Below are 14571 nucleotides of genomic sequence, written 5' to 3' on the forward strand. Positions count from 1 at the left end.
ATTTATTTATTTGAGAGAGAGAGAATGAGAGACAGAGAGCACAAGAGGGAAGAGGGTCAGAGGGAGAAGCAGACTCCCTGCTGAGCAGGGAAGCCTGATGCAGGACTCGATCCCGGGGACTCCAGGATCATGACCTGAGTGGAAGGCAGTTGCTTAACCAACTGAGCCACCCAGGCGCCCAGATGCAAAAAATTCTTAACAACATTTAACTATTTGAATTCAACAATATGTGAAAAGGGTAATATAGCATGGCCAAGTAGAGTTTTTCCCAGGAAATTAAAACCTATATCCCTTATAAAGACTTGCATATGAACGCTCAAAGCAGCTTTATTTTTAATATCTAAAAACTTAAAATAGTCCAAATGTCCATCGACTCACAGATAACGTACAATGTCGTGTATGCATATAGTAGAACATTAGTCACAATCAGAAGTAAGGGATTACTGATAAACACAGAACATAGAAGAATCTCAAAGTAATTATCATGATTGAAGGAATTTGGACAACAGCAACAAAAAAGAGTGCATACTGTATGATTCCACTTGCATAAAATCTAGAGATTATAACTAGTCTATAATGAGAGAGTAGATCTATAGTTGCCTGAGAGAAAGTTAGACAGTAAGGGTAAAATGTGAAGGATAAAAATGGTCATGAGAAAACTTTTGGGGTGATGGATTTGCTCATTATCTTCTTTGTGGTGATGGTTGCAAGGGTGTATACATATTTCATACATATAAAATTTACACTTTTGGTAGATGTAGTATATTATATTATACAGCATGGCTGTTTACAAAAATATGGCCATAGGTTGGGAATGCATCTGAACTAGTGTCTATAAAGTTTAACTAAAGTTGATGGAAACTAGTTTGTAGATGGAACAGAATACGAGTGAGGAATATGTATGGATGTATGGACTTGGATGAATGAAATGTGTATGCCAATAGAAAAAAAATCATTAAGAATGTGAAAGTGGAACATATAGTAATAAAATAGATAAGAAGAGAAAGAATATCTTGAGAGATGAAATCCAGAGCAAAACCAAAATTAGCTTTGAACAGAACTATGGAAACCACTACCTGAAAATGTTAGAATAGTAGGAAAATGGTGTTAAAAAAAAAGTCTCTGGCAGATGATCAGGGGTGATAAAAATTAAGGCCTGACAAAGACTTTTTTCTGACATCTATTTTTCCTATGGCCCCTGTTAGAATAGATTGCTTATTAGATTGCACACAAACACAAACAAAAAATATGCTACCAGTACAAATAAAATCTTATTTATCTTTTGCTTTCTATATTGTCTATCATGCCTTAAGATGATGTTAAAAATAATTTTTGCAATTAATTATTTGGGCTCAAATATAGCTATTATGTGTATGAATGATCACCAGAAAAAAAGATGACTACTTTCTAGAAAAATACAACCTAGAAATTATCTGTAACATTTATTTCTAGCTTTATCATCTGTCTAAAAAAATCACATGAAAGGAATGTTTGGTCTACTGTTGGCTCTCATCAACAGTTTGAAAAGACAAATTTAATTTTTAAAAATAATTTTCTATTTTCTGTCTAAGATGAAACTCAGGTTATATGTAGCCAAAACTTTTTTAATTCATTTTTAAAAATACAATTTAATTCAATCCACCAGGATTCCTTATAGGTGGAAGGGGGCAGGACTGCTGTGCCCTCCTAGAAATACCAAATTAGGTACCGTGGAAAAACATATTTAAGTTACTTCTATAAAAAGATCTTTAAAAGTTGTAAATATCTGAAGATCAGAAAAAATGCCTTGCACAAGTTTATGGGTTAGTAACTACAAGAGTTTTTCCAAAGATGATCCAGATGTTGGAAATATATTTGAATACAATATTCAAAAAATAAATAATCTCATATTCACCAAAACTTTTGTAAGAATACAGATACAAGCAAACACATTTACATGATAAAAAATCTATTTTCCATTACATTTCATGTCAGTTGGAAATATTCAACCACAACAAAAGGAAAAGATGTCATCTTATCTTTTATGATAGTTAAGCATCTTTTTATGTTTAACATATCATATTATTCTAGCACAAATAGTCTCTTTTCTGAAATATCAGTTATCCACTTACTTTTTTAAGCATTGTTTATTGAGAATATGTTGGCTGCTTTGCTTTGTTCTGGATCTAGGGATACAAAAAAGAAAATGAGATATAATCCCTGCCTACAGGAATACAATTGACTGAACATTCATATCAGTTATTTGACTCATATACACATTCTTGTAGTATGGCTGTTTTATATTATTTGACATACATATGCACTTGTATTATTGTTATTTTTATGTATAAAATATATAGATATATATTTCCATGTTTATATAATGTAGATTATATGATATAGAGGTGTATAGGTTAATATTTATATATTTATATATTTATTTATTTGTTTATGTATGTATTTCAAGGTGCCTAAAGACTGTTCATTAAAGTTTATTCTTCTTTCCCACTCCTATTCTGGTACAAAAATATAAATATTATAAATATTTGCTAAGTGATGCAATTTGTAAATCCATATGCTGAAACTGTCTTTCTACAACATGGTAATCTAATATATAAAAGCCTGCATTCTTTAATCACTATGGCCAGTTGTGTGGTGTGATGATTTTCCCTTTGACTTAGACTGCTGATGCTGAGCACACCAGATGAAAGGTAAACCTGAGATGGTGGTGGTGCCCATATTGGGGACATTGGTGGTAGAAGGTGGGGGGGAGTACTGTATTATCCCCAACAGCTGTTTAATGAGCATTAGAGATGCTTGGCTGATGTGAAGCAAAAGCAGTACCCCCCTTCTAAATCAATAGATGGTATCTACCATGTACACTCGGCTAAGTGAAGAAAACTTTTTTCCAGAAATATAAAGTTCAGCTCCTGAGTTGATGGTTTATTTTAACTTAGTGTTTTACAAGTCAAACCACTGTTTGGCTCAAGCCAATGCTCCTGTGTTTTCATATCTGTTGCACATATTTTAGTGTCTAGTAGTACTATTTAATCATTACTTATAGAAATTTATATCAATTAAAAAATTCCCCATTTAGAAGACTATTCAAATTCCTACATATTGGCATTGCAGGCACACATGCTGATAAATCTTTTGGCAGTCTTTCAAATATTTATTATTTACTATGTTCTGGGTATAGTGCTAGGCACTGGGGATAAGTATAACATTAAACAAGTAGATATGGGCCTCTAGTCTTGAAGTTTACAATGTAAAAAAAGGGGAAGAAATATTATAGAAATGAATAATACTGGCTAATTAGGATCATGAAGTCAAATGTGGGAGAGCTGAAGTTTGATTTACACCAAAGTTACAATCATAAGAATAATACTACACTTGAAATAGCAGAGGAGCCTCACAAATACAGTGATTGTCCTATATCTCCGAGGGGTAATACTTAATAAGTCACTGTTCAATCTCTTCCTCCTCAACATCTCAGTACTAATTGCCTTTAACTATGAACATCAGAGGAAGGAGTGGAATTGACCCACACAGTACATAGTGGGGAAAAATAGATGCTATGTAAATAAGAAATAGAATGAAGAAGACAGAGATATAAGGAAAGTACATATTTAATTTTTTCTTTCTAATCAAACAACTTGAATCCACCCGTCTCCTTATTAAAACCTGAATGCAGTACACTAACATTCACTTAAGTGCAAAGCTTTTAATTAGGACCAAGCCAGTCAGAAATGGGGCAGATGACAGTGTCCTGGTCAACAGAGAGAATGGTCGTACTGATTTAGGTGACAAAGCTGCTACTGCAGTGTCACCTTTGAATAGAGTGACATTGGTGACAACTGGGGGGAGACACCTATCCCACAGTCAGGGCAGTGACTTTGATGAACACCAGCAGGAAGACATAACCTGAAATGAATTAAAAGGAGGGAAAGAGAGAGCTACTAAATTGTGGTTTCAGAATAGTTTCTGGGAAGAATAAGCAAACTATTTTCCTAAAATTAGCATTGATCTTTGTTGTTGGGCCAAATGGACTCCACTAAAAAATGACAGCTTAAAGGATGATCAAGTATCACATTGCTGCAATTAAACAGATAACTATGAAGGTAATTCTTTAAATCTGGTGTTTGATGGTTTTATCTTTCAATCACATCAGTAGCATAGTCACAGTCCCCGTGATACGTTTAAGCTGCTCAGAATTCTGTACGAGATGATGACACATAGGAAGTATTTTCCTCTATGGCTTTCTTCAACCACAGAACATCAATGCCTGCACTGAATTTTCACTCTGCCATTGCTTTTCATTTGTAAGTACCAGTTTAAAAATGCATTTCATGTTTTCTCTCAATAGGAATCCCATTTTATATGTCTTTTATTTATTTTCTTCATTTCAATTTATTACTGCATACCATCTCATGTGGGCCTAACAGATTGTGGTGACAAACACAGCCAGATACAAAAATAGAAGGAAAAATAAAACTTTATATTTATTGAGGTATTTTCTGTTACTATCACTTCTTGACACAAAACCGTGAGGAACATAAGGCAGGAATTATTATCCCTGTTTTATAAATGAAGGCACAGATGCTGAAAGAAGTATTATATCCTACACAAAGGGACACTGGTAAACTTTGCTACATTTTAACACAAAATGTTAATGGAATCCATAAGAGTTTCAACCTAAATTTTGCCAGAGCCCACTCATGGAACTTTATGGTCCTTCTCTCTAATTATGACCTGCTTTTGCTTCTCAGGTGTGCACATGGCAAATGCAAACTTCCTTTAACATTGCCTTGTATTAGTACTTACATTCATTTCATATGAGCAGCTAGGTCAAGTGAATGCTTGGTTTCATGGACATAACCCTTACCTTGGAGAAGACAGAATTGCTGACCCGTAAAGAAATGTGTGTGTATGAATATACACACACACACACCCATATTACAAATATATAAATATATATTTTAATACCACCACACACCTACATATATGAAATACTTGTTGGAGTTTTCCAAAAAGTACCTGCAGAGAGAAATTTAAGACTTTATTTCATTAGTACAGGACAGTTTTTTTTTAAAGATTTTATTTATTTATTTGAGAGAGAGAGAGTGAGTGAGAGAGAGCACAAGCAGGGTGAAGGGCAGAGGGAGAAGCAGACTCCTCCCTGAGTGGGGGGCCCGATGTGAGACTTGTTGCGGGACTTGATGCAGGACTTGATCCTGGGACTCTGGATTCGTGACCTGAGCCAAAGGCAGTGGCCTACCCAACTGAGCCACCCAGGTGCCCAGTACAGGACAGTTTTATACTGTAACAGTATAACAGCTCTGATTCTCTCTCCCTCCCGGGTGTGTGTGTCTGTGTGTCTGGTAACGAGGCATAATTAAAGTTTAATTGTGAGAAATTTCCCCGATAATTTCTGATTTATCTAAGTTCATCCAAAATACAATTCCTACACATTAACAGTGTCAGTCCTTTTGGATTTAGCCTGATTGGAGAAGTCATTTCTAATAACCAGAGGAAATATGTTTCTTTGGAGATTTGAAAAGACCCTGGTAAAATTTGGAAAGAAATGTAATAAATGAAATTTTCATTATACTATTTATATTTCGTTTTCTATAAATGTCCTTTTTAGAAGTAGTATATGTATTCCAGATACACCATAAAATTCCTAACATCCATTGCTGAATTAAATCAAAGCCAAACGACCATATGGTTAAATTATTCACAATGGAATACTCCTTTTTAAAATTCTTTTTACTTTGGCTGCAGCAGTCCCCAGCCAATCCTGATGCATTAAGAATGTCTGACACATTAGCATATTTTATAATTGAGCTGAGAAATGATGCTACTATTAATTTATTTTTGAAATATTAACTTGCTTTTAAAGTAAGTATAATGAATATACGTCAGAAATATTTATGACAACACATTGTTATATCAGGTATGCCCTTGAAATTCTAAGCTACATTAACATGAAGATTACTGTGCCTTTGAAGAAAGTTCTCATTGTATTCAGGTAAATTGTGGTTTGAATCATGTTATGGAGCAGTCCAATATGAGTAAATAATGAATGACATGGACTCAAAATAATTAGCCACTATTATATTAGTAAGAATGATTCAAAAGAATTGGTAAATATTGACATTTGTACTGATACTGATTTTCTTTGAAACTGTAGTACACTTCTAGTTTATAGAATGATGCTTAGCATTTAGTTATGCAGTGTAATTTTTGTGGTCTCATAATTTCACATAAATCTTGTTTTTCTCCAAAATTTCGAGGTATTCCTGTAAGAAAATGTTATATTCTACACATTCCTCATAGCATTTATGTTTGTTAAATATTTAAACGAAATTCTCTTTTAGTCACTTAAATAAATTTTAAAGTGGCTTAGATAATAGCAGTTGATTATCTGACTATAACTACAAAAATACTGGTGCCTTGCCAAAGTCTATACCAATAAGTAATTGGTCAATTAATATAAGTATTTATATTAACTATAGGCAAGCATGTGGACTTAATATATAATTGTCATACTTGAGTTATTGGATTACATATATAGAGTGTACAGAAGAATGGTATTTGAGATAGTAAGACTTATGTCCTTAATGAGATTTGCTTGAACTCTAATATCTGAGAACCAACAGCAGCACTTTCCAAAGTGTAGAGAACTTATTATATATTTTTACACATACATATTTATAAATCCTTGGTAAAATAAGTCAGAGGAATACAAAATAAAACAACATGTAAGAAGAAAATTAAGATTTATTAAAACAGGCGTTCACATTTACATTGTGGATACATAAACAAGAACTGGGATAAGTGATGTGGGAGGAAATACAGCATGTCCTGTAGTCTCTTACTTCACTCAGTTTTAAGAGCTGTGCAAGGACTAGTGTTTCCACAGAGTATAATTTAGGAAATAATGACCAAGAGGATCTCTAGTGTTTCTCTGTCGTTTGGAAAAATCCATACTTCTACTTCTTCTGCTTCTTCAGTGATATATTTAATGCTTGCCACAAAATAAATAAATAAATAAATAAATAAATAAATAAATAAATAAACGAGGAGCTTACTACTTTACAAATGAGATGGTCACTAGATAGATGATCAGTGGAGAGGTGGTTAGATAGATAGACCTTGGAAAGTTATGTGTCCATCAGAGGACCTTACCTTGTTTTAGCTATAGTACTTTTTATACGTTTTATTTTTTCCATTTATCAGAGATCATTCTAATGATATCAAATGATTTTTAAAAAGATAATAGCAACTGATAATACTGTAAAGTTGAATGCAAAGTGTATTCAGTTTATTTCACTTCAATTTTTAAATCATAAAAACACCATTTAAAAATCAGAACTTTTTTTTCCCCTTCTTCAGAGGCTTACAATACTTTTAAAAAAGTATCAAAGGTCACGTCTGTATTTAGGAGGGTGTCTGACATGCCACAAGGTGTCTTAATTTGGATTATTGGAGAAGCTATCTGTACGACAAGAATTCCAGTGAAAACATTTTATTATTTTTATTTTTTTTAAGATTTGATTTATTTATTTGTCAGAGAGAGAGAGAACAAGCAAGCACCGCAGGGAGAGTGGCAGGCAGTGGGAGAAGCAGGCTTCCTGCTGAGGAGGGAACTCGATGTGGGACTCGATCCCAGGACCCTGGGACCATGACTTGAGCTGAAGGCAGACGCTTAACCGATTGAGCCACCCAGGCACCCAAAAACATTTTATTTGAGAGAGCAAGAAACAATGGCAGGGACCTTTGAAAGAAGGGAAGAAGTCGTCAAAGGATGTCTTATTCAGTCACCATCCATAGTGTTTGACCGGAATTTAAACTCATAGGAAAACTTCAGGAAATGGTGTAAATTATATTGCATCAGAATTATCCCACTGGATGGATGAAGAAGCTAACTTGTATACACCAATCCCTCTCAGTCAACAGTTGAGGATGATCCCATGCTATTCATTTCCAGGCACTTAATGTCTGCCATGAGCTGATAGTGGTCTTCAATAGTTGACAAAAGCCCTAGGACACAGAGAAAAAGACCCTGGAACTTGGAAATCTGCTAAAGCATGTTGAAATTTGTGAGGGGTTTGAGTCTGGCACTATCAGCCTCTGGTATGGTAGACTTTTTCATCACTCAGATCCATTTGTGCTCCATATTAAATTCCTTCCATATTAATTATGCAGCCAGGAGAGTAACTCTTTCCTTTGCCTTTTTTTTTTTTTTTTTTTTTTTTTACTTGTATGAGGATCCACCACATTCCTTCTCAGAAGCCATACTTTTAGGTTTAGTAAAATCCTTACAGTGTCCATTGTAGAGCTATTTCTCCCATTGGAAACAGGACTTCTGGACCGGTTTTGATTAAAGTTGAGGTGACAGGAAGAACAAATTCCCCAGATGAGTCACTGGGATTAATGGTGAGAGAAGACATTCCAATTTCCACTCCTTGGTTCCCAGACACATGCATTCTGTTGTTGAGAATACATATGATGGTTCAAGCATATATTGTATCTCATAGGACAGCATGTCAATCCCATAGTAGGCCATTTTAACCTTTATCCTTAGGGAGGTGTCTTCATCAGCTCAGGCTGCTATAACAAAATACCATAGAGTGGGTGGCCTGAACAACAGATATTTATTTCTCCTAGTTCTAGAGGCTGGGAAGTCTGAGTTCTAGAGGTAGGATTTCAAGATGATAAATCAGACACTAGGGTGAGTCTTCAGAGGATTTTCTGGCTGAGACATTACAAGCAAGAGAGGCCTACTTATACTCAGAATGTTTGATTCCAATAAACATGTATGCCTTCATCCTCTCTGGTGGAAGGGCTGTAATATAATCGTGTTACCACCCAGTGTGCTGGTCCAGTATCATAGGCTTAGTCTCTATATGTTTCGTAGGGTTTGGGCATTCAGTAACATTTGTGCTACATATTTTGTGAGAGGAAACTCAATGTTGTTAGATCCATGAATAGCCTCTTTTCCCACCACTAGGACTACTCCATTCATGAATAATTGTGCCATCACTAGGGTATTAGTGTTAAATCAGGCCATGTATCCAGAAGCTTTAGAAATAGCTGGAAATTTTATTTTCTCCAGTGAATTACTCTCCGATAAATGGCTATAGGTTTCTTTGGGTGAAATATCTGGGAAATTTCTGCTCTGTATTCTTCCTACGGTATTATGGGATTCTTCTTCAAGATGATCTTCACTCTACTTAATTTGTAGAGTTCAAGGTGTGAAATTAGTTCAGGTCTGGAAACTTGCTAAGGTGCCATGATTTCTTATTTAGTTGGCATTGGATTTAGGTTATATAGGTCAATATGTATCCTTGTTGGCTGCCCATCTATTCTGCCACTAGAAACACCAAGGCATATTAGTCACAGGTACAAATTACTGGGATTCATTGTTCCTGGCTTCCTATTTGCTTCTTATAGCACTATGTCCATCTTCCTTCTGAAAATAAAATGTCACCACTTGGCCTCTGCTATTGCAGAATCCTATTATCCAAAGTAATTTTAATTCAGTAATTCAAAATAAGTTCTTGTAACAATACTCCTACCATCAACCTTGGCTTCTCAGTGATGTCCATGCCCCTATAGCATAGCCATTATTATATGTTTTATGGAAAAGAATGTCTCTAGTGCTTCTTGGGAGACATAGCTATCTGTTCCCTGGTCTTATGTAATATACTCATACTGGCATGTTTACCTCATTGAGTCTTTTGATTTCCTTTTAATACTCTACCCAAGTTAATATTATAATTTTTACTTCATTAATTATACGCCATTGATTTTTCAATGTGTCAAGTAGCAATTCCAGTTGTGAATTAGTACTAGCTCCAGGCATATTTGTCAGTGTGTAAAATCCTGAGACACATGAGCGTATGCCTCATCAAGAAATTCTCTAACCTTTACTTTATTAAAGCCTTAGATAAGTAACTCCTAAAGAGTTGTGTATGCTGTGGTGAGTGCTGTGAATTGTGTAGAACTGTTGGATCACAGACCTGTACCCCTGAAACAAATAATATATTATATGTTAAAAGAAAAAAGAAAGAAGATAGCAGGAGGGGAAGAATGAAGGGGGCGGAAATCGGAGGGGGAGATGAACCATGAGAGACTATGGACTCTGAAAAAAAACTGAGGGTTCTAGAGGGGAGGGGGTGGGGGATAGGTTAGCCTGGTGATGGGGGCACGTTCTGCATGGAGCACTGGGTGTTACACACAAACAATGAATCATGGAACACTACATCAAAAACTAATGATGTAATGTATGGTGATTAACATAACATAATAATAAAAACAAAAGATAAAAAAAGAGTTGTGTATTTTCAAATATCCAATCCTGTGTAACTGATGCAAGAGAATACCATTACAGTGAAAAGATGAGTTCCAGATGGAAGGAAACTGTAACGCATATATCCAATAAAAGTCTCATATTCAGAATATATAAATCAATAAGGATAAAAAAACAGAAAAAAATAGTCAAAGGACTTGAATGGGAATTTCACATTATTGATTTTACAATGGCTAATAGTCATGAAAAGGTGATTAATTTCATTACATATTATGGAAATTAAAAAATTAAAAATAACACCAAATACAGTACTGATTCCTACTCACTAAGATTGCTTAAATAAAGGTTTCAGATAAGACCAAATGTATGTCAAGGATGGGGAGCAACCAGGACTATCATGCCTTGCTGATGGGAATAACATTGGTTAAAAAAACAAAAGAAAAAGAAATTATTATCTATTCCTCCCTATTTCATCCTCTCTCTCATCCAGCTCCCTCAAAATCCATTCTTAGGCATGTTCTGTTGGCTCTGGAAACTTACATGAGGTGTAACAGCTTCTCTTTTATTGCTATCATACTGTAAAATAACAAAAATTCAACGAAGTAAATTTTAAAGATTTAATTGGTTTTATTAATCAATTCATGATTTGGGCAGCATCCTGTCTAACAAGTAGAGGGGAGCTTCAAAGGACTACAGAAAAGGAAAGGTTTTTAAAGGAAGTAAAGGAGTGGAAAAAAGAAAACTGTTAGCAAATAATCCATTGTTTTAGACAAGGTCACCCTACTAAGGGGAAAGGAAGAGGTCTATTAGTAAATTTTCTAGTGCTGACCAGGAAATTCCCATGTTGCCTGGTTAAAGGTTACTTTTCTTGGGGATGGAAACTGCAGTTAGGTCCTAACTGAACCTCGTTTACTGATTTGGTTTACTGACACCATTTTGGAGCTATGGTTTTCTTTTTAATAGTCAGATTCTGGAACTGGTTATTCAGGCCAATCTGCTTTCTAATTGCAGGAGATAAAGAGTCTTATATGCTATCATAAAGGCTTTGTGACATTTACACCACACTCTGATATGACTGTGGGGGTGACTTAGACCTTAATGTTCTTTTTTCAGGGCATTAATGATACTTAACAACAACCAACTACACATCCTTATAATTACCATTGCCAGCTTATTTCTTAAATATGAGTAATGGTACCTATATCTGTTACATCTAATAAGTTCTGGTGTAGATTTTCACCATATCACCATACTGCAGAACATTCGAGATTCTTGGTTATTATAAAATTATAGCATGTTAGAGATCCCATGATCCGAGGATATTCGTTAACAATACCATCCTTTTTATCATTAGGTTAGTAAATTATTCAACCTTATACAATGATATGTGTAAACGACTTGGAAGGTGCAAGGAACATAAGTTACGGAGTAGGTAATTGATAAAGGAAGGAAAAAATAGACAATTAGAGACAATAAAGTGTTAATTACTAAGCCAACTGACACAAGTGACTGAAATTTATTCCTGTAGGGAGACATTGGGAAACAGTTTAAAATATATGGTTCAGAATCCTCCTTCTCAGAGAAAATGGAGGTAGAGGACGTGTGTGTGTGTGTGTGTGTGTGTGTGTGTGTGTGTGTGTGTACACATATACTTACACATACACACACTATATATATTCTTATAGCCTTTGGTTGAAAGTCCCCAGGGGTTGTTAATACTAGTACTTTAAGCTTCCTGTACTCACAAAAGCAAAGTGGCTTTCCATGGTGTTGGAAAATACCTCAGGCACAGAGATGCAGATTCTGACGACTGAATGTTGTTATTTCTAATTCTAAATAACTTCTTGAAAACATAGCCCACTGCTGCTTATAAACTGACTTGTGTGGAAAAAAAAATGTTTTTCTTTATAAAAGTATCATGTAACATATATATTTTTCTCTAAAACCACTATCCTGGGTGCCTGGCTGGCTCAGTCACTGGAACATGTGACTCTTAATCCTGGGGTTGTAAGTTTGAGCCCCCCCCATTAGGTGTAGAGATTACTTAAAAATAGAATCTTTAGGGGCACCTGGAGGGCTCAGTTGGTTAAGCCTCAGACTCTTGATTTCAGCTCAGGTCATTATCTCAGGATTGAGATAGAGCTCCATGTGGGGCACTGCACTGGGTGGGGAGCCTACTTGAGATTCTCTCTCTCCCTCTGCCCCTCCCTACCTCTGAAAATAAATAAATAAATAAATAAATAAATAAATAAATAAATAAATAAATAAAATCTTTAAAAACAACAACAATTTATTCTCAAAAATTATTTCTTGTTAAATTTAAGTGGTAGGTAGGTAGATATATCTATCTTACAGTTTTCATAAAGAATATATACAATTTTGGGGCACCTGGGTGGCTCAGTTGTTAAGCGGCTGCCTTCGGCTCAGGTCATTATTGCAGGGTCCTGGGATGGAGCCCTGCATTGGGCTCCCTGCTCAGCGGGAAGCCTGCTTCTCCCTCTCCCACTCCCCCTGCTTGTGTTCCTGCTCTCGCTATCTCTCTCCCTGTCAAATAAATAAATAAAATCTTAAAAAATATATATATACAATTTCATAAAGAATATATATATTTCGTAAAGAATATATACATTTTGTAAAGAATATATTTTGTAAAGAATATAAAGGAGTACCTGGGTGGCGCAGTTGGTTAAGCATCCAACTCTTGGTTGGATCTCACCGTCATGAGACTGAGCCCCATGTCGGGCTCCATGCTCAGAAAGGAGTCTCCTTCAGATTCTTTCTCCCTCTGTCCCTACCCCCATGTTCTCTTTCTAAAATAAATAAATAAATAAATCTTAAAAAAAAGATTAAAAAAAGAATATATACATATGTAATCTTAGAAAACAATACTATTTTCAACAATCATTTTTATAAGGAGATATATTTACCTATAAAATTATATAAGTATTACACTTATAATTACAAAGTAGAGATTGAATACAATTTCTGAGATTTCTTTTACAAAGCTTTACAACACACACAAAAACACTATGCATTTATGGATACTTTGCTCTAATCTTTTTTTTTAATTTAATTTAATTTTATTATGTTATATTAGTCACCATACATTACATCATTAGTTTTTTTTAATTTTCTTATTGTTATGTTAATCACCATACATTACATCATTAATTTTGGGTGTAGTGTTCCATGATTCATTGTTTTCGTATAACACCCAGTGCTCTAATCTTTATTTACTTTATGGTGAAGTAAAATTAGAATAAAATTCATTCACATTTTTAAAAACAGACACATTAAAAAAGAAGCACTTATTATATCCAAATTTTTAATTATATCAAGATTTCTCAGAACAGAAACTAAAACTTTTCTAACCCTTGCCATATTCAGAAGTCTTACATTATGTCATTTAAAAACACAATTTCTAAGTCCTAGGCACTCTTTTGTTTCAAATTTCAGTTCTTTAAGATACAATATCTGGGAACATTTTGAAGATAAAAACACAGGCAACTGAATGATTGTGACTCCTTTTTACACAGTGGAACCATCTTTCAAAGATTTATTCTAAAATGCCTTCTTTATTGATGTCCTTAAGCATTTCAGTTCTGGTAAGGTTTAGATTCTTATTTTAAGAAATGAAGAAATGCTGTTGACCTTGAGCTTATTCTACTGTTGCAATAGACAAATACCATTTTTAGAAATTTTAATACCTTTTAAGGCAAAATGACCTTGGGACAAATCTTTTGAGTGTTCACATTTCTTTTCTTTTTTTGGAATGTTCACATTTCTACTACCATGCTCATCTACCAGGTAATGTTGGCTTCCAAGGAATTCATACAAAAAGTCATAAACATGATATGTTACTCTGATATCTTCTACTATATAGGATTTGTATTGCAATTTAATAAAGAAAAATAATTTCTTAGATTCCATATCTGTATATTACTTATTGTTATATATTTCAGTCCTCTCCAAGGATGAATGTATGTTTCCTGAATATACAGTTATTAGGTTTCTGTGTAAAGCTTTCAGAGAGGAGAGAATAACAAGTTGTAGGAAAATTTAAAAAAAACATACAAAAGTTAATATTTTTAAAACTGAGAGATTTCTATAGAAAAGGAAAATCTTGAATATATAAAAGGAGCATACTCTTTCTATATGTTCTAGAGTTAAAATGATATTAGAGAATTTGTTGTTGTTTTTCCTGATATAATAAGTCAAATTTTCTGTTGAATTTCCTTGGATAATTATTACCTACATACATATGTAATATGTTA

At 34.3% G+C, this 14571-nt stretch overlaps 1 pseudogene; it reads left to right on the top strand.

Moving 5' to 3' along the window:
• The first annotated feature begins 4055 nt into the window (after positions 1–4055).
• The window catches only part of LOC113932640, a 38307-nt pseudogene continuing 27791 nt past the window's right edge, over positions 4056–14571 (top strand).

The sequence above is a fragment of the Zalophus californianus genome, chromosome 10 (assembly GCF_009762305.2).
Source record: "Zalophus californianus isolate mZalCal1 chromosome 10, mZalCal1.pri.v2, whole genome shotgun sequence".
NCBI lineage: Eukaryota > Metazoa > Chordata > Mammalia > Carnivora > Otariidae > Zalophus > Zalophus californianus.